Genomic DNA, 27,903 nt, shown 5'->3' with positions numbered 1-27,903 from the left:
ACGCACACTCGCACGCACACAGAGAGAGAGAAATCGCCAGTATCTCCACAAGTAGCAATACACACTCACAGCAAACAGAAAATAAATAGCCAACACACGAAAAGGTAATAATATCAACCAAAAGTAAATCCACCCAAAGAAAATAGCTACTTGTGATAGTCCGTGAAACTCTACTCTGTATGGTGCTAATACGTAATTCTTCAGTTTAATAGCGGACAAGGCACACTCACCATTGAACCGAGAGCAGACGAATCTCGCTCTCAGTCAATATTTAATCAGGCTTCTCTCAGTCAAACGGACGACTCCGGTCAGCTCTTTCCTGGCAACCCACGAACGCAGACGACGGGGATCTCCCCGGCCTCCACTCCAAAGCAGTAGGGAAACAATCAACTTCGGATCTTGTTTAACAGACGTCCGGTAATCCAGCAACGCCAACAACTACAAAAGCTCTGTCCCAGACTTGGTTCCTCCGTCCTCTCTAGTAATCCTGCTTTACGTCCAGCCTCCACAGACTATTCAGTGTTCATGTTAAAAAGGGGCTCAATCAGACATAATTATCTGCACCTGTACCATGCAATCAGATGTTTGCGAGGCGCACCAGTCAAGGGGGCGTTGCCCAGCAGAGTTCTGAAAGTGAGCGGTCCTAATTAAAAGAAACGGCAACTGCAGAACACAATAAGCAACATCATAACAAACATACAGTCACTCAACATCCACATAATACTCACATATGACATCCCCCCACACTTTATCGTTGACAGTCCCGGTCAACAAAAGAATATTATAAGGCCTCCCTATACCTCACTGGTGGCTGTCCCATATTGGCACGGGCTGATCTTCTAGGGGCCACATCATTACCTTCAACTCCCTCCGGGACAAGGGGATCTACCCAGGGCACATAAAAGACAGGCAGTGGCTCGCTCCGAGGTGACACTGAGAGTTCAGGGTGTGTTGTGGGAGCACCTTGTGGTGGGTTGATACAGGGTTTGAGGGCATTCCTATGTAGGACCCTCTCCTTCCCTGTACGCTCGAGCCTAACCCGATACGTTAACCCCTCCTCATCCAGCTGTCGCACAACTACATAGGGGTCTGGGTCCCATCTGCCACATAGTTTACCCTTGTCCCCAACTCGGTTAGTCCTTCGCCATACTCTCTCCCCAGGCGCTAAGGGAAGTACTCTAGCCTGACGGTCATAGTGTTTCTTGTAATGCTCTGCTGCACGGCCCATAGATTTGGCTGCTAGGGCATAGGCATACAACAACTTGTGATGGTGTTCCTCTACCCAGCTGTCACGTCTGTATTGGGTCTGTGGGTTTTCTACCCCGAGGGCTACATCCACTGGCAATCTAACATGTCTTCCAAACATCAGATATGCAGGTGCATATCCAGTCGAGCTGTGCAAAGTTGCATTATAAGCTTGAACCAGGGATGGAAGAAATTCAGGCCATCGATGCTGCTTCTCTTCCTCTAAGGTCCGCAACATGTTCAGCAGAGTCTGATTGAGGCGTTCGCACATGCCATTGCCCTGGGGATGGTAAGGTGTAGTCCTACTCTTGGCAGCACTGTACAAGCTACATAATTCGGCCATTAAGTGAGACTCAAAGTTTGGGCCTTGATCCGAATGGAAGCGCATGGGGCACCCAAAAGTCTGTATCACATGCTGCCATAAGGCCCTAGCTGTAGTCCTTGCAGTCTGGTGGGGATTGCCCAAGCATAGCGGGTAAACATATCCGTCATCACCAAAATATTTTGATACAAGTCATGGGGCCTCCCTAGTGTCAAAAAGTCCAACTCAATAACCTCTAGAGGGAACGACACTATAAAGGGCTTCAATGGGGCCTTAGGGGCTGTATCTACCTTCTGCATCTGACAACGCGAACAAGTGGCATGGTACTGGCGGACTTGTGCGTCCATGCCAGGCCAAAAGAAATGGCGGCGCAAGCAGTTAAGAGTCCTCTCCACTCCCAAATGCCCAACCGCATCATGATGCCTCTCCCAGACTTCCTTACGTTGTTGAAAAGGGCAAACAATCTGAAAGAATACCTCGTGGGTGTTATGGTCAATGACACGACGGCAAAGGACCCCATCTCTCAGCACCAGCTTGGCCCGCTGCTGTAGTAGCTGTTTGACCTTAGGCGGGGCACCTCGCCATGCATCCCCAGTAGGAAAATGTCCAATCTCCACATACCTCCGGGCCAGTTCCAGGTCTTCATCCTCCCTCTGCTTGGTCTGCCAGTCAGCACTTGCCCATGGCTCACAGGGATCTCGTCCAGCCTCAGCAGCAGCCGCCACATCAGCACCTACAGGAACTCCAACAGGTACTCTGGAAAGGGCATCAGCATTTGCGTTTTCTTTGCCAGACCGATACTTCACTTCATAATCAAAGGCTGCCAGCTGTGCGACCCACCTTTGTTCCGTGGCCCCCAACCTGGCGCTCTGTAAATGAGCTACCGGGTTGTTGTCAGTGTAAACTACCACCTTGGTCCCCATCAGGTAATCTTTGAATTTTTCGGCCATAGCCCATTTCAAGGCTAGCAGTTCTAACTTGAAGGAGCTATAGTTGGCATCGTTCCGCTCAGTAGGATGTAGGCTTCTGCTGGCATAGGCCACTACCCGCTCGCGTCCACCCTGGTTCTGGGCCAAAACTGCTCCAAGACCCAAGTTACTTGCGTCTGTGTACAAAAGGAAAGGTTTAGAGAAGTCGGCGTATGCCAGAAGAGGGGCCTCGGTTAATGCCGTCTTCAGATGTTCAAAGGCCCTTTTGCATTCGTCGGACCAGGAGACCCGGCGAGAATTTGCCCGTTTATCAGCAGTGGAACCAATCAGGAGAGCATTCAAAGGACGAGCTATCTTAGCAAAGTTAGCAATGAAACGGCGGTAATAGCCCGCCAAACCAAGGAAAGCACGTACCTCTCTTATGGTGGTTGGGACTGGCCATCCCTGTACGGCCGTGACCTTGTCTGGGTCTGGTTTCACTCCCTCGCCAGTAACAACATGACCCAAAAACTTCACTTCCCGCTGCAGCAGATGACACTTGTCCACCCTCAGCTTAAGCCCATGGCTATTCAGTTGTTGGAAAACACACTCCAGATGTTGAAGATGGGAAGAGAAATCTGGAGAGTATACAATAATGTCATCCAAGTAGACCAGCACCGATTCTGCAATTTGGCCATTCAGGCACTGCTGCATCAGCCGCTGGAAGGTGGCTGGTGCATTGCAGAGACCAAAAGGCATACGTTGGAATTCATACAAGCCTATGGGTGTAGTGAACGCGGTCTTGGGTCTGTCTTTAGGGTCTACTTCGACCTGCCAGTAGCCACTGGCTAGGTCCAGTGTGGAAAACCAGGAGGCCTGGGTCAGGGAAGTGAGGGTTTCCTCTATGCGTGGAAGTGGAAAGGCATCTTTATGAGTCACGCTATTCAGTTTCCGGTAGTCAACGCAAAAACGCCAGCTACCATCTTTTTTTCGGACCATAACAATGGGTGCAGCCCAGGGACTGGAACTCTGCTGGATAACCCCCTTCTCCAACATGTCCGCCAGTACACTGAAAAAAAGGACATTGGCCATCTGTTGGATTAAACTAAGCATATTTTGTGTATTTTACTAAATTGTTTCATGTTCTTTAGCTAAATGTGATCGCATTGTGTAGAATGTATATGGTATGCAGAAAGTGTACATGACATTATTTAGGTCATGTTGGGATAAAGTGAATCAATCGAGTAGATTTAGCCGATCAGCTTTCAAATTATGTCTCGCGATAACAGCGCAATCGCGTATTGCGCGCAAATGCATATCCAAGAAGCAGCCATCACTCACTCAACTGCTCAGCTCAGTGTAAGAAGAAGACATTTGGGATTTATCCATACGTATCCAGCATCACTCATTTCAACTGTGTAAGTATGCATGACTTATAATAGCTACCTGGTAATTAAATTATGTGGGATTTTAAGTAACTAGATGGCTTGTCTTTCACCATTTTTAAAGTAAAAAAGAAGTTAAAGTTAGCATTAGTGTTAGCTTTCGCTATCACATGCTAGGCAAGTACGAACCTTTCTCCACCATTTAAGATAGCCTACTACACCATGAGACTAGCTTGCTATCATTTGCATGCTAGTGACACTATTTTGTGTGAAACCTGGGAACGGAGTAGGTTTGTCTGAACTTGTGTAAAACTTTTGTGTGTTAGCCCCCTTAATAACGTATGTGGGGGTGCCGACATGAAACTGGCGGCCATAGTTAGCATAAGTGCATGTGTCTCCGACATGAGTCTCCAACCACGTGATGTGACGAGACTGCTTTTCGCCGTTATATTCATACAATTCTAAACTTTTGAGCTACAAATGAAGGTAGATTGGGCCTCATTCTCGAATGCAGCTAGCTAAGAAGAATATAATAAGGCATTTCTTTTGAACTCCACTTACGATGTTTTAGGGACAAGTTTGGCACTCATGAAAGTTTTCTCATCTGAATTTAGACCATCATTTCAGAACGCTAAATGGCAGTCCTAAATCGCCCAGTTTTCTTAAATGCAATTCCTCAAAAATCCACCTGATGCCCCACGTGGCCGCTCCGTGTTAGAAGGGTCTGAATTTGTAAGAAATCGTTGGTGAAAGCGTTCACATCAACTCTACAGCATACTTTTCTTACGTTGGTCCTCTGAGGTCCATAAGAAAACATTTCAGAAGACACTTCAGAAAATGTTTGAGAATGAGGCCCATTATCATTACCAAACGTTCTCTGGTTTTATTACATGTACGTGTTTAGTAAAAAAAAAAAAATAGTGAGGTTCAGAGTGGTTGGAGACTAACGTCGTTCCACTAAATACATTTATGAGAAACCCTGCTCTAACTTATACAATGTATTAATTGCATGCATGATACAAGTGTTTTTCTGTTGCTTCAGATTTACATTTTCTCACACTCTACATTGTCACCTGGAGTCAGATCTGTAACCGTGGGCTCAAGTGTTTGTGGTGAGTATTACAAGACGTTGCAATTGCCAATTGTTGTGTGGACTGTTAACGTCAAGACAGTTGACGGAGGTTCTTTCTGTTACAGACATTCACTTGCATGTATTTCAAAACACAAAACCTACGGCGGTGAAAAATAATCTGATCCTGGTAATCATGAGTTCGTAATTAAGATGGTGTATTCTGTCTTATTTGGACTATTTCGGTACTTGAAGTGGTATTTTTATAGCAACGTTTTAACAGTGGAGTGAACTAGTGTTGCACAGGACACTAAAAAGAGACACGTTTGTGTTATGCCATTCATTTTAACAGCTCATATTCATTGTTGAACTTGAAATACTTGTATTTTTGTGGATTATCTCATTAGACATAATGCTTAATAGTGTTAATTTCTCTTTTTTGCAGTGAATGGTGCTTGAGTGTTCTAGTAAATGCTGTGAATGTGGCGTTGTAAGGGCTGCCCCTCAGTTTTACCAAGTAGGTCCCAAGTATTAAAGCATTATCGGGTAAAACATAGATATTACGGGAATAATAATCGTTTTCCATGTGCATATGAAACCTGTCCGTGCACTTTTAGAACGTGGAATGCTCTTTTAATTCATTTGAATAGATTCCATGTTACTGAAACCACCACTCAATCAGAGAGCTGTGTATTTAGCTGCCATTTATGTCTTTGTAAGGATCTTGTATCTGAAAGCAATTACTGGGCTCACATTAATGCACACTTGAAGAAAAATGAGGTTGTAACTTGCATGTTTTTGGGTTGCAACTATCAAACGAATATCTATGGAACATTTAAATCCCACAAGAGCAGACATCATAATTTGTATTCATTAACAGATTTTAAACCAGAAATTGTGACCACAGTTGTTTCCCAGGATTCTGTGGAAAGTAGTCCAAACAATGATATAGATGATGCATACTCTGATGCACAATCAGATTGCAGTGGTAATGTCCAAAAGGACCTTCCAAATCTAATTGAACACACGTTTGCAGCAGCTTTATTAAAGTTAGAACATTTTACTCATGTACCAAGTACAGCAGTCGATGATTTTTTGTCAGAGCTTCACCTCTTAACTAGCTCTCTCTCGAGTTCCCACACTGATGGTGTTCTAGTTGATATTTTTCAGAAGCACAGGCTCCAGGTTGACAGACCTGTCATAGAGGAAATAACCACTGCTCTAGTCACAAGGAATCCTCTAAATAAAGCCATAGAGAAGGGTGGTCCTTTGAGTTCTGCATATCAACGTAAGCAGTATTATAAGGCAAACTTTAAAATAGTAGAACCAGTTGAATATATTTTGGATTCTAAAGAGAACAAAACATTTCAGTATGTCCCCATTCTTGAATCCTTGCAAGTGCTTTTGAATAGGAAAGATATTTTGGACAAGATAGTTTGTAGTCACAAAACACAAACGGAAACAGAGACTGCAAAAGAAATTCTGTACAAGTCTTTCAGGGATGGTCTGCATTTCAAGCAAAACGGGTTTTTTTCAGGGGAGGAGTTAAGGCTTTATATTAGTTTGTATATTGACGACTTTGAGGTCTGCAACCCTCTAGGCACCTCCCGTAAAACCCACAAACTTTGTGCAGTGTATTGGGTGCTGAGTAACCTTCCTCCAGGGTCCCATTCATCTTTGTCCTCTATTTACTTAGCACTGTTGTGCAAAACTGAAAATGTAAAGTCCTATGGCTACGCCAAGGTTTTCGAACCACTTACTCGAGATCTCAAGTCTTTAGAAGTTGATGGCATTTTTTCCCCACATCTGGGCAGAGCACTGAAAGGTACAGTTCAATCTGTTGCTGCAGACAATTTAGGAGCTCATGGACTAGCAGGTTTTGTTGAGAATTTTTCAGGCCACTATTTTTGTCGTTTTTGTACTGCATCAGCCTCAGACATTGTATTGAATGAGGTGAGATCAGAAACTTTCAGCCTCAGAACAAAAGAAATACATGAGACTCATGTCAAAGCAGCCCTAGATAGTGGCAGTAGCTGTTTTGGAGTTAAAAGAGCTTGTCCTTTGACTACAGCACTTTCTCATTTTGATCTTGTCAGTGGCTACCCTCCTGACATTGCCCATGATCTGTTTGAGGGCATTGTGCCTGTTGAAATAGCAAGTTGTCTCACATTACTAATAGCAAAGAAGTATATCAGCTTTGATGATATCAACAATTCAATTCAACATTTCCCATACAAGTGGACAGACAAAACAAATAAGCCTCATGTTTTGCCACAAAATCTATCAAGCAGGAAAACCATAGGTGGTAATGCCCATGAGAACTGGAGCTTGCTGAGATTGCTCCCATTTCTAATTGGGCCTCAGATTCCTGAGCATGATCCAGCGTGGCAGATCTTGTTGGACTTAAAACAGATTGTGGAGCTTGTGGTTGCCCCAGTCCACAACGACGAGTCTATTGCATACCTTGAGAGCAAAATTTCTGACCATAGACAAAGGCATCAAGAGGTATTTCCTCAGAAAAGACTGCGGCCCAAACACCATTTTGTAGAACATTACCCAAAACTGATCAGGTTGTTTGGGCCTCTTGTGGGACTTTGGACCCTCAGGTTTGAAGCGAAGCACAGTTATTTTAAAAGGGTTATTAAACACACCAGTTGCTTTAAAAACGTGCCCCTCACGCTGGCTGTGAAACATCAGTTTATGATTGGGTACCACTTGTCATCTCCAAGCATCGACAAACCAATGTTAGATGTCTCAAATGTATCTACTGTTCCATTAGGTTTGTTGAAGGAGGAGGTAGCTCAGTCTTTCAAACAAAGATATCCTGATCTATCTGAAATACACCTTGCAAAAAATGTTTGGAGGAAGGGAATAAACTACCGGCTGGGTATGTTGGTTGCCCATGGGTCTGAAGGTGGACTGCCTGAGTTTGGGGAAATCCATCAAATATGCATTTTCAATCAGAGATTGTTTTTTGTTTTAAAACTCCTGTGTGGATGGTATGAAGAGCACTATGGAGCCTATGAGCTGACTCCATCTCCGACACAAGGACTTGCTCTTGTAGAAGTCAGTGAACTGATTGATGAGTATCCCTTGGTTGCCTATCTGGTTGGTTGTGTGCGGATGGTGACTTTGAGAAGATCAATCTGCTTTTGAAATAAGGTAACAAGTTCAAGATAAGCGATAGCTCTACAGTACCAGATTGGGTCGAAACTTCTGACTGTACTGTATATTCCTGGCCTGATGATGTCATACTCATAATCCTAGTCAGAATATGAGTCTGATACTGCTGTGATTATGGGGCGTGTTTCAACCGAACCAGGAAAAAAATGCCTCTTCGCTCAATTAGATAGAGCTACAACCAATCAGAGCAACGTAGTCATCATCGGGGCCAGCTGATAAATTAAACTTTTTCCGAATCCCGTAGGAAGGACGGCAAAAACATCTTTTCGATCTACAAATGCCTTGATCGCGTTTCTCTGTTCCTCTTTCAAAATGAATGCGCTGTCGATGTCTTCGCAAACAGACTAGATAGCAGAATCAAAACATCTCAGCTCTCCAGCGGCAGCCATGTTTGTGAAAACGAATTCAAACCAATTGATTGGTCTATCTATCTCCTTACAGATTTTTGTGAGGAGAGAGTTTCTCCCCAACGGAGCAATGCCAGACCGAACTTCCCGACCTAAAATTTTGTGGGCGTGGCTAAGTTCGTCTGGCATCCAGGCTAGTATATTCCGACTGCCACTGATATAGAGTGTCTGTTCAGTAACATGGGTCTTTTAGTCCCTCCCCTCTTTAGTAAACAAAGAAATATATTTTCTAGGCACCTGTTCAGTACTAATCCAATCCTTGGCGTGGTGTTCAATACTTGATCACCAAACTGCTTATGAAATATGACTTATTTTTCTTTTTTCTTTCACAGACAGTGCAGTAAGAACATGACGACTACCTCAGCTATTCTCAGAGTAATCCTGGGGACAGACAACTGTCAGAGGGTGGTGTTTCCTGCTGGTCTGCCTTCAACTGTGACTGACCTAGAGACTGAGATAAGGAGTCAGTGTAGAATAAAGGAACCCTTTCGGCTGCAGTTCATGGATACACTTTTGGCAATGACTTTATGAATTTAACTTCTATGGAAGAAGTACAAGACAAAGCTACAGTCAAGGTCATATATACATCAAACAGTCCCCTCGACAGTGACTACTTTTTGCCAGCCAATCGACCTGATGACTCCCCATGTTCTTCTCTTGACAGCACCGTTATCCTCTCATCTCCAGAGTCCACCTCTTCAAGGTCTTCGTGGCCAGATCGGTTCATTGTTCCTCGTTTTGCATTTGACGCAGAGTTAAAACTAGAGCAAGCCAACTTAGCTTTTGGAGAAAAAGGAACTCTTTTGATCCCTGATCCAAAGCTGAAGTCTGATATACTGGAGGGGTTGATTCAGGAGGTAGTCCATCACAAAGTCTATCTCACCAACAGGGAATTCGACCAAGCTGCAGAGGCGCTCATCATGAGGCATCCATGTTTGAAAGAGAAAGGCTCAGTGACTGGCTATGGGGGGTGGAAGACCAGTCTCAAGTACAAGCTGTCCAACTACCGCACACATCTCCGGAAAGTAGGATGTCCTGAAGTATGTGTGAATGCTTTGAAATACAAGCCAGAAGGTAAACGTAGTCCTGCCTTTGCCGTGAAGAAACCAAAGAGGGGTGAAGTGGCTTTCTGTCCCTCCAATCCACTTGGAGAGTGCGACCAGTCCCTGGAGAAGATGAGGGTTGAACTTGTTTCAGATGTCCAGCAGAGGAACAACAGAGCAACAGTCAAGACCAAAATGGAGAGAACATTTGCACTAAGAAGGAGAGAAGTAATCGGAAGTGCTCCGATGGTCAGCGATTTTCAAGAGAGATGGCCAGCTCTCTTTGATGTAGTGGAGGTATGGTATGACTTCTTGTGTAGTAGATTCAACTGTTAAGCTAATGGTTGGCCAAATGTGTCTCAACAAATGTCTTGTGTGTGTATATCAGTGTGCCATATTGTTACAAAAATGCAGAGTTCAAACGAATTACGACCATGCCTCTACAGTCAAGATTTCTCTCACAGCTGGACTTACACACTGCAAATCTGCTGAAAGTATTTGAGAAGAGATCAGGGCAGCAGGGACAGAAGCTGAAAGACATGTCTGCCATGGTGACGGTAAGAATTCTAACTTAACTGTCATCACAACTGTCATTTGTGTCCATGTTGACATCTCTGTTAAAATGCTGCTGTGTGCTTTATTTTTATCCTTAAGGAAGACATTGATGCCGGACGGGAATGTGTCATCAAAGGACTCTGCATTTACCTCAACGAGGATCCTGAGGAACTTGTGCAGGAGTGCATGGTAAGTGTATGCGACTAATAAGTGTTACAGTGCTTCACTGTGCAAAGATGGGAGAATCTGCCAGAAGGCCCCTCCACCAAGTTTCATACAAATCGGGCTGGTACTTTTTGGTAATCCTGTTCACACACATATCGACAATCAAACACACACAGAGGGGAGAAAACATTACCTTCCACTCTGCAGCGGCTTTGCCTGGGTCGGAGGTCATAAACAGTGGGGCATCGGATCTATGATAGATTTGTCCTGGCTGAAGGTAGAAATTATTACACCGTTGAATTGTTTACAAGCCAAGTGACAAGATGCTGAACCTATCATTAAAGAATTGTATCTTTTCTTTTGACCAGGAAATGGCTGAGGCCGAATTCCTCAGTGCCATAGAGAGAACAACAGTGGGGATCTATGTTGTGAGAGACACTACCAGCAGTGAACCCTCTGACGTCAGGATAGTCCTCGAGGGCGTGATGGTGCTTCAAGATCTTGAGAATGTAGCACTTGCTTCTGCAATGTTGTTTGGGCTCTTTTACGCCTTGAACTTGCAGTACCCTACAAAGCTCCGCTACACCTTTGAGGCATTTCAAAAGATTATCATGGAGCTGGATGCGGGTGAACTGTCAAGAAAGGCTCAAAGCTTGAAAACTAAGCTATGCCAGTGAAGAGAACTCTCCCTTCTGTTCCAGTATGAGTGGAGATGGTACATTGTAGACTCTACATTCCAGGACTGAGTGGTGTTGCAGCCTGAATTTGTTACAACCAATCCAGCACTTGACCACAACTTTACGAAACAATGTGTGCATGGATAGATTTTTAAACTACCTCCCATCTTGGCCATCCAATCTGTTACAAGCAGTCCACACACACACACACACACACACACACACACACACACAGGCAGATAAAGTCACTCCGTAGCGCACTGTCTGACATGTCATGTTTGTTTTTGAACTATTATCTGTGTTGAGGTGACTTAGCAAATTCAACACGATAAACAAATGCAGGGGAGGCTATTATCTGTTTTCTGTTTTCTTACCAGAAGTCAGAGTAAGCTTCCTGTGTAGAGAATATATGTGTTCTATGGTTGTCTTACAACAACAAGGTTTTTTGTTTTTACTACATATTATTTAGACTAATTTGATTTTTATTATTCAATTGCAATGCAGGGGGAAGTCTTTGGCATGTTTCTGCCATTTGGGACACACTTGTCCAGCACTGAGTGGTGTTGCAGCCTGGATTTTGTTACAACCAGTCCAGTGTTTTTGTTTTATAGTTGTAATTACAGTAGTGTTCTCTCTCTCTCTCTCTCTCTGTCTCTGTCTCTCTGTCTCTCTGTCTCTCTGTCTCTGTCTCTGTGTCTGTCTCTGTGTGTGTCTCTCTCTCGCTCTCTCTCGCTCTCTGTGTGTGAAGACATGGTTTTCTTACCAGATGTCAGAGTAATCTTCCTGTGTAGAGATGATATGTATTCTATGGTTGTCTTACAACAACAAGGTTTTTTGTTTTTACTACATATTATTTAGACTAATTTGATTTTTATTATTCAATTGCAATGCAGGGGGAAGTCTTTGGCATGTTTCTGCCATTTGGGACACACTTGTCCAGCACTGAGTGGTGTTGCAGCCTGGATTTTGTTACAACCAGTCCAGTGTTTTTGTTTTATAGTTGTAATTACAGTAGTGTTCTCTCTCTCGCTCTCGTCTCGCTCTCGCTCTCTCTCTCTCTCTCTCTCTCTGTGTAGACATGGTTTTCTTACCACAAGTAAATGTCAAGTCTTTGGCATGTTTTTGCCATTTGGGACACACTTGTCCAGTTTGTGGAATAAACGTTTAGAATATAACAGTCTCATAGTTTTTAATGACAATACATGTGGTTAGTGTTTAAAATGATCAAGAAATAGACATGAATTGATTCATTTACAAAAAGTATATATATAATTTAATGTAATTGGGATATTCCTATAATTGAATTGCGTTGGAATAAAGAGATTAAAAAGAGTTTAATTTACTTTATTGAATCAGATTCCATTAACTTTATCAACAAAATTGAATTGTGTTGGACTAAAGTGATTAATTAAATGTATTAAATCATTCACATTACTTAGTATCAACATAAAGTACTTTTGTTGAGTGAACAAAAATAGTTTGCGTTGATTCAACACAATTGTTTAAGTTTCTACCAAAGCAAACAATTTGTGTGCAACCAATGTCCATTATTGAATTGAGTAAATCCAACGATTTATTTTTTTCAGTGTAGGGTCCTCATTTCCCGATACATCATAGGTGGAAGAGGGCGGTATCTCTCCCTAACTGGGGGTGCGCTGCCTGTGTGGATCTGGTGCTGTACCACATTGGTATGCCCAAAGTCCTCCTCATGGAGTGCAAACACCTTTTTCCACTTGTGTAAGAGGGTTTTTAAAGCTGCCTTCTGCTGTTCAGTCAGGTCAACTTGTCTTTGTAAGTCCTCAAGTACATCAGGGGCCTCACCGGAAGATAGAGCATTAGCTGGATAGTGCTGATCGAACATACTCTGCCGCATCAATGTCACTTGGGAGCCGGTATCGATCAGTCCTACAAGAGGCACGCCATTTATCTTTACCTCAACTTTTGGGCAATTACCCACGAATATGGTCCCTTGTCCTGCTTCCCCTCTCCCTGCCACTTGGACCTCAGCAGCAGGGTGTGCTAGTTTAAAGCAGCATTGGATTCAGATGGGGGTCGGCAAAACCTAGCCATATGTCCCACACGACCACACCGGTGACAAATAGGTCTCCCTTCCGAATCCCAGTCATTTGTAGAGTAAGACTGGACCCGCCTTCGAGGTGGAGGCTGGTTAGCGTGTTGTAGGTGTCTAGTTGGCTGGTTAGTGTGTTGTACATGTCTAGCTGGCTGGTTACTGTGTTGCGGGTGTCTAGTCGGTTCACTCACGCTAGAATGGGACTGCCGGGTCATCTCCTGCCTCCACATGTTCATCTGGCCCTTCACTTCCTGGAGGATTTCTTTCCGAAAGGTCTCCATCCAGTCGTCCTTCCTGGTTAATGAACTAGAAGCAGAGGACTCACCCACAGCTTGTGAAAGGGATTCCGACATAGAGCCAGGCCGTTGTTCTCGTTCCAGCAAGAACATCTCCTCCAGTACTGCATTGAAGTCCTTCTCTGGATTGCGACGTGCAAAAGTCTTAACAGTACGTCTCAGGTCAGCATTATGGATCCCCATCAGTAGCTGGTCTTGCAAGTGGCCTTCACTGAGAGGGCTATCAGAGTCTCGCCTCTGCAACCTACAGAACAGTTCTCGTAGCCTAAGGACAAATGATCTTAAACTCTCATTAGCACTTTGTATGCAGCTAAAAAACTGAGACCTCAAAGTTGCTACAGGAACTTGATCGCCATATAAGGACTCCAAATATGCAAAAATCTTAGCCACTGTATCACGTTGCGTTTCCCCCAAAACACAAACTTCCCGTTTAGCTTCATCAGCTAAAGCCCCCAGTGTTATGCTGACTTTTTGTGCTTCACTAAACTCCCGTGCTTGCAATAAACCCTGGATCTGTTCTTTCCAGTCATTGAATTTTGTATCCCCACCAATTCCTTTAAATTTAGGAATCCAAGGTGCACCAGCATAAACAGGCATAATTTTTACAGTTTAAACTAAACACTGTCTGGATGAACTGTAAGTGAAGCTCCAAACCAAATCCTGCCAACTACTGCCAAATGTGACGGGAGGACGGCAGTGTAGACCGACTACGCCACCCAGTTTATAGAGATGGGCCTCTAGTTTAAAGTTCTAGTGTTTAGGTTCTTTGTTTGGTGGGAGCAGCACTACAGATTCATCCAGACTTCGTTTCTGATACAAAAATATACAATTTATTACAAGCACTAAAATATAAATACAACACAAGTTCATATGAATCAGGCCGTAGGCCACTGCCGAAGGAACCACAGTCTACAATGTCCAAGAGTCCGCCGTATCCAAAGTCCGCAAGCAAAGTCCGTCAGCATCCACCACCGCACCACAGCTGCTCACGTTGGTCTGTCAATCACGCACACTCGCACGCACACAGAGAGAGAGAAATCGCCAGTATCTCCACAAGTAGCAATACACACTCACAGCAAACAGAAAATAAATAGCCAACACACGAAAAGGTAATAATATCAACCAAAAGTAAATCCACCCAAAGAAAATAGCTACTTGTGATAGTCCGTGAAACTCTACTCTGTATGGTGCTAATACGTAATTCTTCAGTTTAATAGCGGACAAGGCACACTCACCATTGAACCGAGAGCAGACGAATCTCGCTCTCAGTCAATATTTAATCAGGCTTCTCTCAGTCAAACGGACGACTCCGGTCAGCTCTTTCCTGGCAACCCACGAACGCAGACGACGGGGATCTCCCCGGCCTCCACTCCAAAGCAGTAGGGAAACAATCAACTTCGGATCTTGTTTAACAGACGTCCGGTAATCCAGCAACGCCAACAACTACAAAAGCTCTGTCCCAGACTTGGTTCCTCCGTCCTCTCTAGTAATCCTGCTTTACGTCCAGCCTCCACAGACTATTCAGTGTTCATGTTAAAAAGGGGCTCAATCAGACATAATTATCTGCACCTGTACCATGCAATCAGATGTTTGCGAGGCGCACCAGTCAAGGGGGCGTTGCCCAGCAGAGTTCTGAAAGTGAGCGGTCCTAATTAAAAGAAACGGCAACTGCAGAACACAATAAGCAACATCATAACAAACATACAGTCACTCAACATCCACATAATACTCACATATGACACAAACACAGAAAAACACACGAATCAAATTACTCCAAAACAGCACTATAATGCTTGTGTAGTTTATTCACACACACACATTCACAATTCAATCGCTACTTTGCATATTAAATAAAATAAGATATATTTAGCCACATAGCACAGATATATTGAGCTTTCTGCACCACAGCGCCATCTGGATCTGGTGGGACAGTGCCCCTAATGTAGAAACGCCACTGTCGTGTAGCAAAGAAGTCGCTCATGTCATTGAGTAAAGAAAGGCCTTTACGTATCTGAGTGTGACTGAGGTAGTGTCTGTTATTTGTGCAATGTAAGTTACGCTAACGTCAGTTGTCAGTTAAAAACCAATGAATTTAAACTCAGAGCCAGATTAATGAAATTGAATGATAACTGTGAGGGTAACTGGAGTTAAGTGTCTGGATTTTGTGTTCTGCCTATGTGTTCTACTTAGTAGGATTTTTTGTCCTATGTTGTTATTAGTGCTGCAGTGTTAATGCTAATGTTGCTGTTGTTCCATATGATCTCACCTCATTTCACATGTACATACATTGCACAAATAACAGACACTCCCTCACTCACACACAGATACCTAAAGGCACCGTGACGGAGATCTCAGCGCCCGACAAGGCAGAAGAGTTCCGCAGGTAAAGTTATTAGTTCTGAGCTTGGGCCATAAATCTGTGAAAGGCTAGTGCGGCCCATAATACACACACACACACACACACACACAGGTACTACATTCAAAAAGGGTACAGACATTTAAATTTACATTTAGTCATTTAGCAGACGCTTTTATCCAAAGCGACGTACAAGGTAGAGAACAATCAAGCTACGAGCAATAGAGACCTAGTGTAACAATAAGTAGCTACTATTTTACATAAGAAATAGAAAAAAAACACCAGACGCACCACCGCGTTCTAGATCATCTGTAGTGGTTTCACCACGCATGCCGGCAGGCCCGTTAGGAGGGCGTTGTAATCTTGATTGATTGTTACTTGGTGTACTTGTCTGCCTATACAGCATTGAAGTATACAGTATACAAGCGTACAATAAGAGCAGCTGATATTTATGCCACTTGGTTTCTGTGAGCGGTCTATATTTAGTGGTGGCTAACATGGACACACACTCACATCCTTAATACCAGTCCTCATAACATTTTGAGATAACATTCGGACTCAGTTTCATCACAGTTGTAGTTAGAGGAGGTTCGTGTGGTTTATTATTTGTTGAAACGGTGTGTTTTTGTTCATTTTTTAAAATTCTGAATGCACAAAAGCCACACGCATAGACCAAGCATTCCAGTGTCCAGCTCTCCTCCTCCTCACCAGGTGTGAGATGTCCAGCTGTGCGTTGAAGCTGACGGTCAGGTAGCGGAGAGTCTGAATAAAGAGTAAAATTGCCAAAATGTCTTGTTTGTTCCTTGTTAATGATCAAGAGTTCAATGGTCCAATCCACCAAACAACTCAAAACAAGAATCAATATCATCAGGAGAATACACTGTTTAGCATTGGCAGGGAATTTTGGCAAATTTTACTTGGGCACTACCCACATAATCAGCTGTGCTACTCATCCCACCAATGCATGATCCTTACAAGTTGGACATCGATATAAAGGTAAATAAACAGGTTCTCCAACGATAATGCCAATATGACTATATCAATTTCAGTATGAGCTTGTGTATTAGTTGTGTCAAAATGCAGCGGCCCTATCAAACAACAATCGAGTCAAAACTTACTGTTGTCAAATATGACTAAACACAGTTGTTGGGTGGGATCTGTCTGTGGCAAAGCATAATACTGTTTCTCTTCTTAAACGTCTTCATGTAACAGGTGTACCCCACGAGGCATATCTCCCGCAATGTTTGTCATCAACAGGTAACCGGGACCGTTGCTGGGGAGCCATATTGGAATTTGTGAGTCAAATTTCGGCTCAGTGATACTTCCACTAGATGGCGCGAAACAACAGGCATGTCTACATGTTTTGCTCGATCGGTCTGATCGACTTGTAATATGATGTCAGGTGTTTGAGGTTCATACTGTTGTTTCTCTATCTGATTCTAGCCTAATTTTCGGTCAATGATAATTGACCACACTGTAGCCTGTCTGTTGAAGCAAACACCTCATAGATCTATGTAAGGACAGTGAACAATGTGGAGGAAAGATAATGGACCATATTCCAAAGTTCTGTATGTAACCAGGTAAGGATGACATGCCTGCAGGAGACCTAATGCCTTTAGAGACCAAAGGCACAAAATGTATACATTAGTTATTACCTATGATCACAGAGAATGTCATCTTCCTTTTCTTATGCATTGATTGTCTCACCTCGAATATAAAATGACCTTCATGAGGATCTGAAAAGATGATCTAAAGAGAATATTTGGTACTTGGAGAGTCTAGATGACCCAGAGTGTAAAATAGTAGAAGTGTATGTGTGTTTGTCCTTCCTGTAAAACCATTGTGAATAATAAAGTTTTTATTCAATGAAGAATTTGTATGCTGGTTAAGTCTGTGTGTGGGCTATTGTACTCTTGATCTCCAGGGTGAAGATGGGATGGTGTCGGTCTATGTCATAACTTGTAACAAGTGTGCAAAATGTGGAAAAAGAACACATGTAATATTGCTGTCAAATAAATGAAACAGCTTTATTAATAAAGTTATAAAATAAATAAATCATTATTCAATTGCTTCTTTTACAGAAGAATATTCGCATTCTTTTCTTCTCTGCCTGTTGAAGGGCTTTCTCCTTTTTCTTCAGTTCAGCTTTGCCCCGGTCCTCCAGCCTTTTGTTCCCCTGCAGGTCACTCTCCGTAATTTGTTGAGGTATAGCGCTTTAATAAGCATCCTGAGGAAAAATAAGAAACCAGTCTTTGAATGTATGAAATAAGTATGTACAAAAACCTAAAAAGCCATGCAGTGTCACAAGAAATGATTCATGTACATTTTCAACGTCTCAAAAGTTAAACATCATTCAAGGAAGGCCACAGAAAAGAGTGCAGCCCTGGGAAACAGAGAGAAAAGTACCTGGAGTGTGACCACTGCAGTGCCAGTGGCCCCATGTGTTTGAAAATGGCCCCATTGTGCCTCGCACACCTTAGATGGACTCTGAAAAAATATAACACATGTCCACATATCAAGTTATTTGTATATTTTATACAGTTAGAAATGCCTCCTCAAGGCTATATCTGGTGCCCAGAAACACAAAAAGCCAGTCATACCGGTCTGTCCATCTGGATCCTCAGGTCTTTCATGAGCTTGTCCTTGCAGACAACAACGGAAATAAAAGTGGACAGCAGGGCTTCCTCTCTTTCCCGCATCTCTCTCCCTCTCCAGAGCCTCCTTTCTATTCCGCATCTCTCTCTCCCTCTTCAGGGCCTCATTTCTCTTCCGCATCTCTCTCTCCTGCACACTCTCCCTCTCCAGAGCCCTCAACTCCATCTCATACTCTTCTTTCTGCTCTTGCAGGAGATTCTGCATGTTTCTGCGGTTCTCCTCAAGAGCAGTGAAATAGTCTTTGAGCTCAGAGGCCCTGTCCTCGTTGTCCATCTTTCTACAGGCCTCCTGGACAGAGGCGCTGTCCTCCTGCCCCATATTTCCAGCGGTCTCCTTCTCCTTAATAGAAGCCCTGTCCTCCCCCTCCATCTTTCCAGAGTGTCTCTTCCTTCATGTCTTCCACCTCCATCTTTCTCTCAGGTATATCTCCAACTGCCATTTTAGATAGGACTGCGTTAATGTCAGATTGGAGCCATTGCTGGTGAAGTTCACACGGCGTCCACTTCAGCACCATCCCTGGAAATACACATTACTGTCTTGGTGGGAATCACAGGATGGTGATGACACATTTTGGTTAAGAGACCCCAACCAGACGTCATCACCTACTTTTTTAGTGATGGCTCTGAGCTTTAGCAGCGTTACCAGGGTTAGCCTAACTTCAGTTGTCAGTCAAAACCAATGGATTTAAACTCAGAGCCAGATTAATAAAATGTAATGATAACTGTGAGTGTAACTGGAGTTAAGTGTCTGGATTTTGTGTTCTGCCTGTTCTACTTAGCAGGATGTTTTGCCCTATGTTGTTATTATTGTGTGCTGCAGTGCTAATGCCAATGTTGCTGTTGTTCCATATGGTCTCACCTCATTTCACATGTACATACATTGCACAAATAACAGACATTCCCTCACTCACACACAGGTACATTCAAGGCATTCCAGTGTCCAGCCCTCATCCTCCTCCTCCTCCTCACCAGGTGTGAGATGTTGTCCAGCTGTGTGAGCTCGATGAACATGACGGTCAGGTATCGGAGAGTCTGAAGCTCTGGTGCTCTGTGAGGTGTTTCTTTTGCTGCAATCAACACGTTTTTTAAACCTTTGTCTTTCAGAAAGAGAGCCATTACTGTACAGTGTGTAGTGAACTGTCTCTTACAGTGATCTGTCTGAAAACGTTGGCTCAGGAGCTTTGGCCGTGGCTTTAGCAGGGGCTCCATAGCCAGCACCTCATCATCCCGAGCCAGGTCGCTAGAGGTCATTGTAGGGTCGTCGGCAGGGACAAGGTCACCATCACGTGCCGATGAGCTCTAAGCGCCATTCTGCAATAATGAAGAAATAATGGACAAAATCACAATTGCGTAACTACATATTGTTCAGGTCACAAATGCAAGAATGGGAAGAGGCCTTTTCCTGAAGAGTGAACAGTATAGGTGGGATTGACAATATGAGCAAACCAGCAGGATCTGTGACCTGTGTGGTCCAACAACAACATGCAGAGGAGCTATTTAAAAGGTCTATTAGGAGATTATAAGTCTATATGTATTTTATAGTGAATCTACATCATGCTGGACAATTCAGGTTATTAGTAGTCGACAATATGTGCTATTGAATCTGCATTTTATGTATACAGACACACATACACACGTAACACCCTCATGCACCTCACGATGGGCATGACACTTTAAATTCACGTACCTTTTATTTGGGGCAATCCCCAAGTTCTTTTAAACAATTTTCTTCACTATTCGTGGGTTAACCCATTTGGTTTTGTTTTAGGTTTTGTAGTGTTACGTGAATTAACTCTTTTCAAACTAACTTAAGCAATCCTAAATGAGACTAATTTACTAGTACAATAATTTGCAATTAATTAAAGCATCCAGAAAATGTTTCCGGTTTAAAATATTAGATGAAATTAAAAAGTATAAAAATGTTTCTTAGCCCTTAAATTAAATTACCTTTGTTCACTCAGAAACAAATAATTTAAAATAAACAAGGCACCCATTTCACCTTTAAACCCAAATGCACAAACCTAGGGTAGGTCACCTTCACAGTTAGCCAAAAGCTAGGTAGCCTTCCAGCTAGCAACTCAGGCTACTACACTTCTAAAATGAGCCTAGCGCCCTGGTACATAAACCGAATCAAAACTACTCCCAAAATGGCAAATATACGTACATTAAAACATTCAAATGCATATAGAACACATATATGTATATAAATGCAAATTGAACACAGTCAAATAGTGCAATAGAACACAAATATGTCCTATGCTATGCCGGCATAACCGAACAATACGTCCAACGTTGCAGGATTGTTCGTTGCTTGAGTGCAGTGTGACCATAAACGAAACGGCAGTTTCGCTCGAAAGCAAACAAAAATGTGAACCGTTTACCTTGAGGCGTTGGAAGGGAAGAGAGTGGGGAGTCAGGTGTGTGGAAGCGTGCGTGGATCCCCGTTTCTCGTGTCGACCTGTTTGAGCTAGCGTCACTGCGTTCTCTCCATCTGTCTTTGTCTTAACGAGCGGCAAAGAGATCCTCCTCTGTCTCAGCAACTCAGCAAAGTCGGATACGTCCCGTGCACCGAGGACCATGGTGACTGCATCTGGCTCGAGCACTACGAGCTAAAATGGTGCCCAGGCTAGGCGTCACGAGGTAGGCTACTCACATTCTTTAAACTCATTAAACTGTACAAGAACTCAGTCACTGATGTCCTAATTATCTGCCCGACAACTGATATTCGTTTAAGTCTCGTCCTATAGGCTAGACATAGATAATACCACCGTAAAGTTAAAGATAAGGAGCTCAGACTAGCGGTCCGCTCTTGTCCATCTTCAATCTTCTTCTCTTCTCATCAACCCTCTAGCTCCCGTTACCAGTTTGTGGTTCAAAGGTCACATAATCCAATCAACCAATAACGTTACAGAAACGAAGTATTGAAATGAAAATAAAAAACAGACCATTGAAAAATAAAATACATATTTTGGCATAGTAGATTGAAAACATTTTTAAACATTTGTAAATATTTTTACATGAAGAAAATAAAAGGAACTGAAGCTGAAGTATGAGCTTGGGTATTAGTTGTGTCCAAATGCAGTGGCCCTACCTGTGAAATGTACTCAAAGTGGACGAGGTACTTTGGCAGCACCAGACACACACACACACACACGTACACACACACACACATAAACAAACACACAAATACAGAAGGGGAGGGGAAACAATCACAAACAAGGCAGAAATCATACACGTATCAGGATGAGCATGCTAGCATAAATATGGAAAATGTACACATTACATACATACATACCATAGTTAGTATACAAGGGTACGTACAGTAGTGGAACAGAAACCTATGTCCATGTTGGCAATTATTTACATCCGGGTAAATGCTAGCACAGAGTATGGGGTAGAATAAATACGTGACAGTGTGGTAGGGGTGTGTGTAGGCCGAGGGTTTCTGCAAGTGGTTTAGGTGGAGAGACTACAGGAGCATCCCACAGTAAAGGGGTACTAGGAGGGAAAGAAGAAAGAGACAGAGTGAGTGGGTAGAGCTTGGCTGCCAATAAGCGTATATGTACTTCATGGGTTTGGTGATGAGGAACAATGTTTACACAGCCATCAGCATTTGCAAACAAAGGTCACGCTTTGAGAGAGATACAAATTTGGTTAGTATCATCAGTTTGATAATCAGATATAGAGATACATTTTGGTAATGTAGAAAAATATAATGATTGTAATACAGTGATTGTGGTGAACATGGAGCAACTCTGCAGAAACAAGCAAATAAGGTCAGGCAGAGAGGGCCTACGTGCAGTTCGAAGCAGCAGTTTCAAGATTTGAAGAAATACGTTTGCTGTAACGTAACAGTAAACAATTAACAGTAAGTAAGCGACAGCCGCAACACGCGCCGCATGCTGTACCCTGGATCCGTAAAAGGCCCTTCTTCACAGTACAACATGCGCTGTTTGCAGCCCAGTTTTATTGATATTGGTCATTTGATGTGTGTTTTGTTGTGATGAGTTATGTTTAGTTATGTTGGCTGGCATGGTGCATGGGGATGAGTAGTTATACAAGCATTTATATGCTTTGTTACATTTACACTGTTTAAGCAACAGGCTAGTATATCTATAGACTGATAATGTATTGAGTATTATAACTGAGAGTATAAACCTGACTGCAATGAAACTGATCAGACAGAGGGTGCTGTTACCTTCAGGTGGCTTGAGATTTTGTTCAAAGATTTGAATTGATCTTCACCATGACATTATTTGCCTCTATGGAGGTTCTTCTCCGAATTTCGTTGTATGCGAATACAATGACAATAAAGGCTTTTCTATTGCTATTCTATTTCTATTACTGTTTGTGTATTTGCCATTAACTCGGCCTCTTTCAGACATGTTGTTTGGTATAGGTTTGGGCTGCTTGCTGCAGATGTTCGGTGGTAATCACATAGTGACGGTAGGTCCCCTGCCTCCCCTGTTCAGAGGCCTTTGCCATGATGGGTGCTCTGATGTCTTTAAATATCTTCAGAGCTCATGTCCCAGTTCTGATCTGTGTTTTGTATTATCGCACTCGTTCTTTTGTTTCTTCAAAGAGACACTAACTGAAATAGAACCGAACGCGTCATGTATAATTTAGGGATCTCTAAAAATCTTAAAATCAAGCATGTCGTATATCTTTAGAAGCTGTAAATGTTTGTTTTTGTTCACATTCACGTTCTTTCAATACATCACATAGCATGAGGATCAGAGGCTAATTTCTCTCTCTATCTCTCTCACTCACACTTCCTCTCTTTCTATTTCTCTTCTCTTCTCTTCTCTTCTCTTCTCTTCTCCCCAGCTTGAACCAGAGGGTCTTCTGTCCGGTGCTCTGGGGCTCAGTCTGGTTCTGTCATTCGTGCTCATCCCATTGTTGTTGTCCCCATTTTCGAATCCTTTGTACATCAGAGGACCTAAAGGTTTGCTGCCATATCTTGCGATTGGTTCTATGACTTGTTGGAATATTTTGAGCCTTACAATTACTGAACACGGTACAAACCATACAGCTTTTCCTTTTAGATGACCCCATCTACTGTACATGAATAGGGTGAACAAATGCCAAGTTGAAATACTACAAAATAATATTTTGCTCCCGGCCCCTGCAGCATTATAGGGGGGGACAAAAATCAGTGCATTGAGTTTTCTAAAATGAATACACAAAGGGAAAAAAAACTAGTCTTAGAAATCGTATTTATGGTGCTGTGACCAAAATGTCTCTCATCCTCCTTACTACAAGTCTCAATATTCGGCTCTCCATTTCACACTGTTAACCTCCTATTCTGCCACTGACATACATTCAAACTTTTCATTTGTGTTTTTCGAGTTTATGTTGTTCTTTTTTCCTGTTGTTAACATTTTAAACTCTGTTAAACATTTAGTACATCTGATCTAGTCTTCACTAACAGTTCAACTTGCAGATACAAAAAGCAGTTTTCTGCCAGATGATTTGGGCTGGAATCGGGCCTCCAAGTTCCCTGTGTGCTGCTCAGGAGCACAACACTTGTCTAAAATGTTCCTGCATATAGTTTGTGCTTCAGCACTTGGGCCTTTGTTGAGAGTTTGTTGCCCTCTAGTTCTATCACAAGTTTTTGAAGAACCTCAAATGTGTACTTGTTGGATAGCTCAAGTCCGGTGAGTACATGATGCCTAACAAATGGCGAGTACATTTGCAATGTTATCAAGCTCATGGACCACTTCCACACCTTCAATGATTATTCCAACACCTGCCAGGCCATCAACAGACGCTGCCCCTTCCATTTTTATATTTTTTTGGTGTGTTCAATTGTGTGTGCGTGTGTGTGTGTGTGTGTGTGTGTGTGTGTGTGTGTGTGTGTGTGTACCAATGGTGAATTTCTTTCCCTGACCTCTGGATTTTTCTGAAAAGTTAGTATTTTTTCTTTTTTGGGAGTTTAATGGTCAGGACAAGTCTGCCAAAACATGTGTATGAGCTTCAGGTTCTGTTGTAGTCCCTCTGCTAATGGGGACAGCAAAACCAAGTCGTCTGCAAAGAGAAGAAATTTAATTTAGTGAGGTGCAAGTTTACAGCTCTGTCTTACTCCACGTCTCTGAAAGGAAGATTCTGTTTTCTTTGTTCCAACTTTAAATGAGCACTTCCCATTAGTGTACATTGAATTTATCAGATCGTATGTTTTCCCTCTGATACCACTTTCAAGTAATTTTAGGAAAAGGCCGTTGTGCCAGCCTGAATCAAAGGCTTTTTGACAATTCACAAAACAGGCCTAAATCTTTGCATTATTTTTGTGCCCTTAATTGTCAAATGTATTTGGTCTCGTTTTGGTGTGTTGCCGGTTTCTTGATATGGATCTTTGAAGTGTTTAATATACAGTATATATCTCCATCTTGAATCACTAGATTATTATTATTATTTTGTTTAAGGTCTTCCAGTGGTCCCAGAAGCTGTTTGAAATTATTGAATCTTCAATTAGTGTGACTTGTTTTTTTTTAGGTGGTGCTCTTTCTTAGTTCTCAGTGTCTGTTTATGTTGTTTGAGTGTCTCTCCATACTGCATACGTAGGTCCTGATTGTCTGGAGGCCTGTGTTTTTGGGTGGATAATTGTCTTAGTTTTATCCTAATGTTTTTTACATTCTGAGTCAAACCATTTTTCTTGCATTCCTTTTTTTTTTTTTTTTAGGGGGTATGTTTGGTTTTTGGAAAAGTAAGTTTGCTTGTTAGAGCCACAAGATGTGCTTTGTGGCTATGTTTACTCCTCCTTTACTGCTGAGATATGAATGGGGGCATGAACAAATTTAAATGTTCTTGAATTTCATAGCTGCTCATTGCATCCTGATATTCAGGTATTCTGCTTTGCGCCCATCTTTATTGAGTTGTTATGTTATATAAATTACTGGAGTTAGGGCATGGTTGGTTGGCTTTTTAGGTATATTCTGATCTGGTTATGGTCTGAAAAAGGGGTTTGTTGCCTGACTGTGACTGCTCTGAGAGAGAAAGGGTCCAAATATGTTATTGCGTAATCTGCTGTGCTACTGCCCAGAGAGGAGCTGTAGGTGTAGCGGCCAAAGGAGTCCCCTCTTAGGCAACTATTGACTATGTACAGACAGTGGGACCAACCGAGCTGCAGTAGTTCTTTCCCCTTTCTATTTTAATATTATCATAGTTATTCCTTAATGGAAGAGTAAGACTGGTGTTAGTTTTGTTATTCATGTATTTGTCTCCGTTTGTGCTAGTAGTGTGTGCTTCTTCAGCTGTGTGTGCATACAGATCACCTACAATTAGGATATTTCCCTGGGTTTGGAAGTGGGTGATGGCTCCCTCTAGATCAGTAATGGTTTGATCCTTAAAGAAGAGGGATTCAATTGGAGGGATGTAGATTGTCCATAGGAATATGTTTTGGGTATTGGAGCTCAGGTCTTTTTTTTTTTTTTTTAACTTAAGCCATATATAATTTTCACCTTCTCTAACAAGTTCAATATAATTTGTATATTTAGCTTTAAACCAGATAAGGATTCCATCCCTGAGGTCGTTCCCTGTGTCACTCCAGGGAGCTTTCTTGCTTCCCCATAGCCTGGAGGGCCAGCCATTTGGTGTAAGTCTCCCTCTCTCCCCCTCCCCCCTCCCCCTCCCCTTGAACTCATCAAATAACTCTGAGTTGTTACTTTTTAGTCCAAAGGCTGATCTTAACCCCTGGACATTCCCTTGGCTGATTACAAAGGATTCGCATTGTTTCATGCTGCAATATGAGTTATTGAATTTGTTGTTGTTTTTTATACAGAGTGGAGTGCATTTTCTTTGATTCTCGCTCTTTCTGTACATCTCTCTCCCTCTGCATCTCTCTCTCTCTCTCTCTCTCTCTCTCTCTCTCTGCATTTCAATTAAATGCACTTGTCTTTATTGGCATGACTGTACAATACAACATTACCCAAGCACTTATAATAATAATAATAATAATAATAAACAACAATAATAATAGTAATACGGGGTAAAAATGGAATAATAATAATTGAGTAAATAGAATTAAGTAAAGTTAAATGCCATAAGATATACATATAGCAGATACAAGTAATGGACAGTTAGAAAAAGGGAAAACCCGTAGTTAATGTAATTTTCTTTATTCCTTTCTTTTAGCTGTTTCAGTTTTGAAGCAATGGTTGAATCTTTTTTTTTTTTTTTTTTTTTAGTTGAGGCCCTGTTTTTTTTAATAGATAGTTTAAAGGCTCTCTCTCGGCGTGTCCACCCCCTCTGCTCAAACTTCACTCCCATAACATAGTATTGGTTTCAGTAGTGAATAGAACATTTGTAAGCAGTGTTTTATAGGATGGTTATATTTTAGTGATGAGTTCCTTAGCATGTAGTATGTTGTTCTTGCCTTTTCAGTTAAATATCTTATTGCACCATCAAATGTCCTGTAGATGAAATCATTAATCCTAAATAACAATATATTTTTACCTGTTCAAGTTTTTGTTCGCCAGTTGTGATCCTATAAACACTATTAAGTATGGTGTGTCTTTTCTGGAATATCATGATTTTGGACTTATCCAGGTTAATTGGAAAGGGGCCTTGTTAGACTGTATTAAGAATATTCAGACTTTCCTGAAGCGCCTCTACACTAGGGGAGTGTAGGAGGAGATTGTCAGCAAAAAGCAGGCCTTTCATTTCTTCATTTAGAAATATAAGATCTGGGGCCGCAGATCTTTCAAGCTCTGTAGCCAAATCATTGATCTATATGTTGAATAAGGTTGGCCTTACTCAACAGCCTTGTCGAACTCCTTTTGTCTGGTCAAAATAACAGTTATTCTGTTGTCCTGTATCATACATTTAGTCTCCAATTCCACTATGAATTAGCATGGCTAAAGTCTATGAAACAACCAAATATTTGACATTTTTAACATTATGTTCCTCTATGAGTGTATGCGATGTGTATATATGAACAGTTGGTCTGTTATTTTGCGAAAAACGTATCTGGGATGAATATATGATATTATTGTTCTGGATAAATTGTGTTATTCTGTTGTTCAGGATGGCACAAAATAAGTTCCCTAAATTGCGGCCTTGTGTGATGCCTCTATAGTTGGCAGGTTTAAGTTTGTCACCTTTTTTATGAATTGGTGTGACGTGGCTCACCTTTCCATTGTTCTGGAAAGGGGCCTGAAGACAGGATTAAATTGAATAATTTAAAGATTGTCTCTCTTAATTTAGGTGTGCTGTGTTTCAGCATTTGATTGTACCCTCCATCTACACCACATCATTTTTTGTTCTTGAGGTATTTCAATTTTGTATTCAATTTGTTTTCTCAACTTCTCAAGTCGTTTTCTCAACTGAGCATTTAAGGCTTTTTGTTCAGAATTTAGGTTACCTTTTTGTATGATTTTCAAATTTTCTATCCCTTTTCTACCATCAACTAATGGGGTGACTTTTTCTTTTTTTTTTGTTCTATCGAAGTTATTCCAGTGGGCCCCGAATGTGTTGTGTATACACAGTTGCTTAACAAAGTGGATTTAACACCTTTCTCATCTCTTACTGTGTGTGTGTGTGTGTGTGTGTGTGTGTGTGTGTGTGTGTGTG

The 27,903-nt window shown here is 42.1% G+C and overlaps 1 long non-coding RNA gene across 4 annotated transcripts; it reads right to left on the bottom strand.

Annotated features, from left to right (window-relative positions):
• Positions 1-17,755: 17,755 nt before the first annotated feature.
• Positions 17,756-21,261, bottom strand: LOC116219759. Of its 4 annotated transcripts, XR_004163297.1 has the most exons (6): positions 20,718-21,261; positions 19,485-19,647; positions 19,196-19,403; positions 18,283-18,853; positions 18,089-18,169; positions 17,756-17,909 (listed from the first exon to the last, which is right to left on the bottom strand). It is a non-coding gene; the product is annotated as an uncharacterized LOC116219759 (long non-coding RNA). The 4 variants fall into 4 exon arrangements; XR_004163294.1 differs by having other exon boundaries at positions 19,196-19,647; XR_004163295.1 differs by having other exon boundaries at positions 19,248-19,647.
• Between the last annotated feature and the right edge of the window lie 6,642 nt (positions 21,262-27,903).

The sequence above is a fragment of the Clupea harengus genome, chromosome 26, assembly GCF_900700415.2.
Source record: "Clupea harengus chromosome 26, Ch_v2.0.2, whole genome shotgun sequence".
Classification (NCBI taxonomy): Eukaryota; Metazoa; Chordata; class Actinopteri; order Clupeiformes; family Clupeidae; genus Clupea; species Clupea harengus.
The sequence above is the reverse complement of the archived record's forward strand: the minus strand, read 5'-3'. Positions and strand labels throughout refer to the sequence as shown.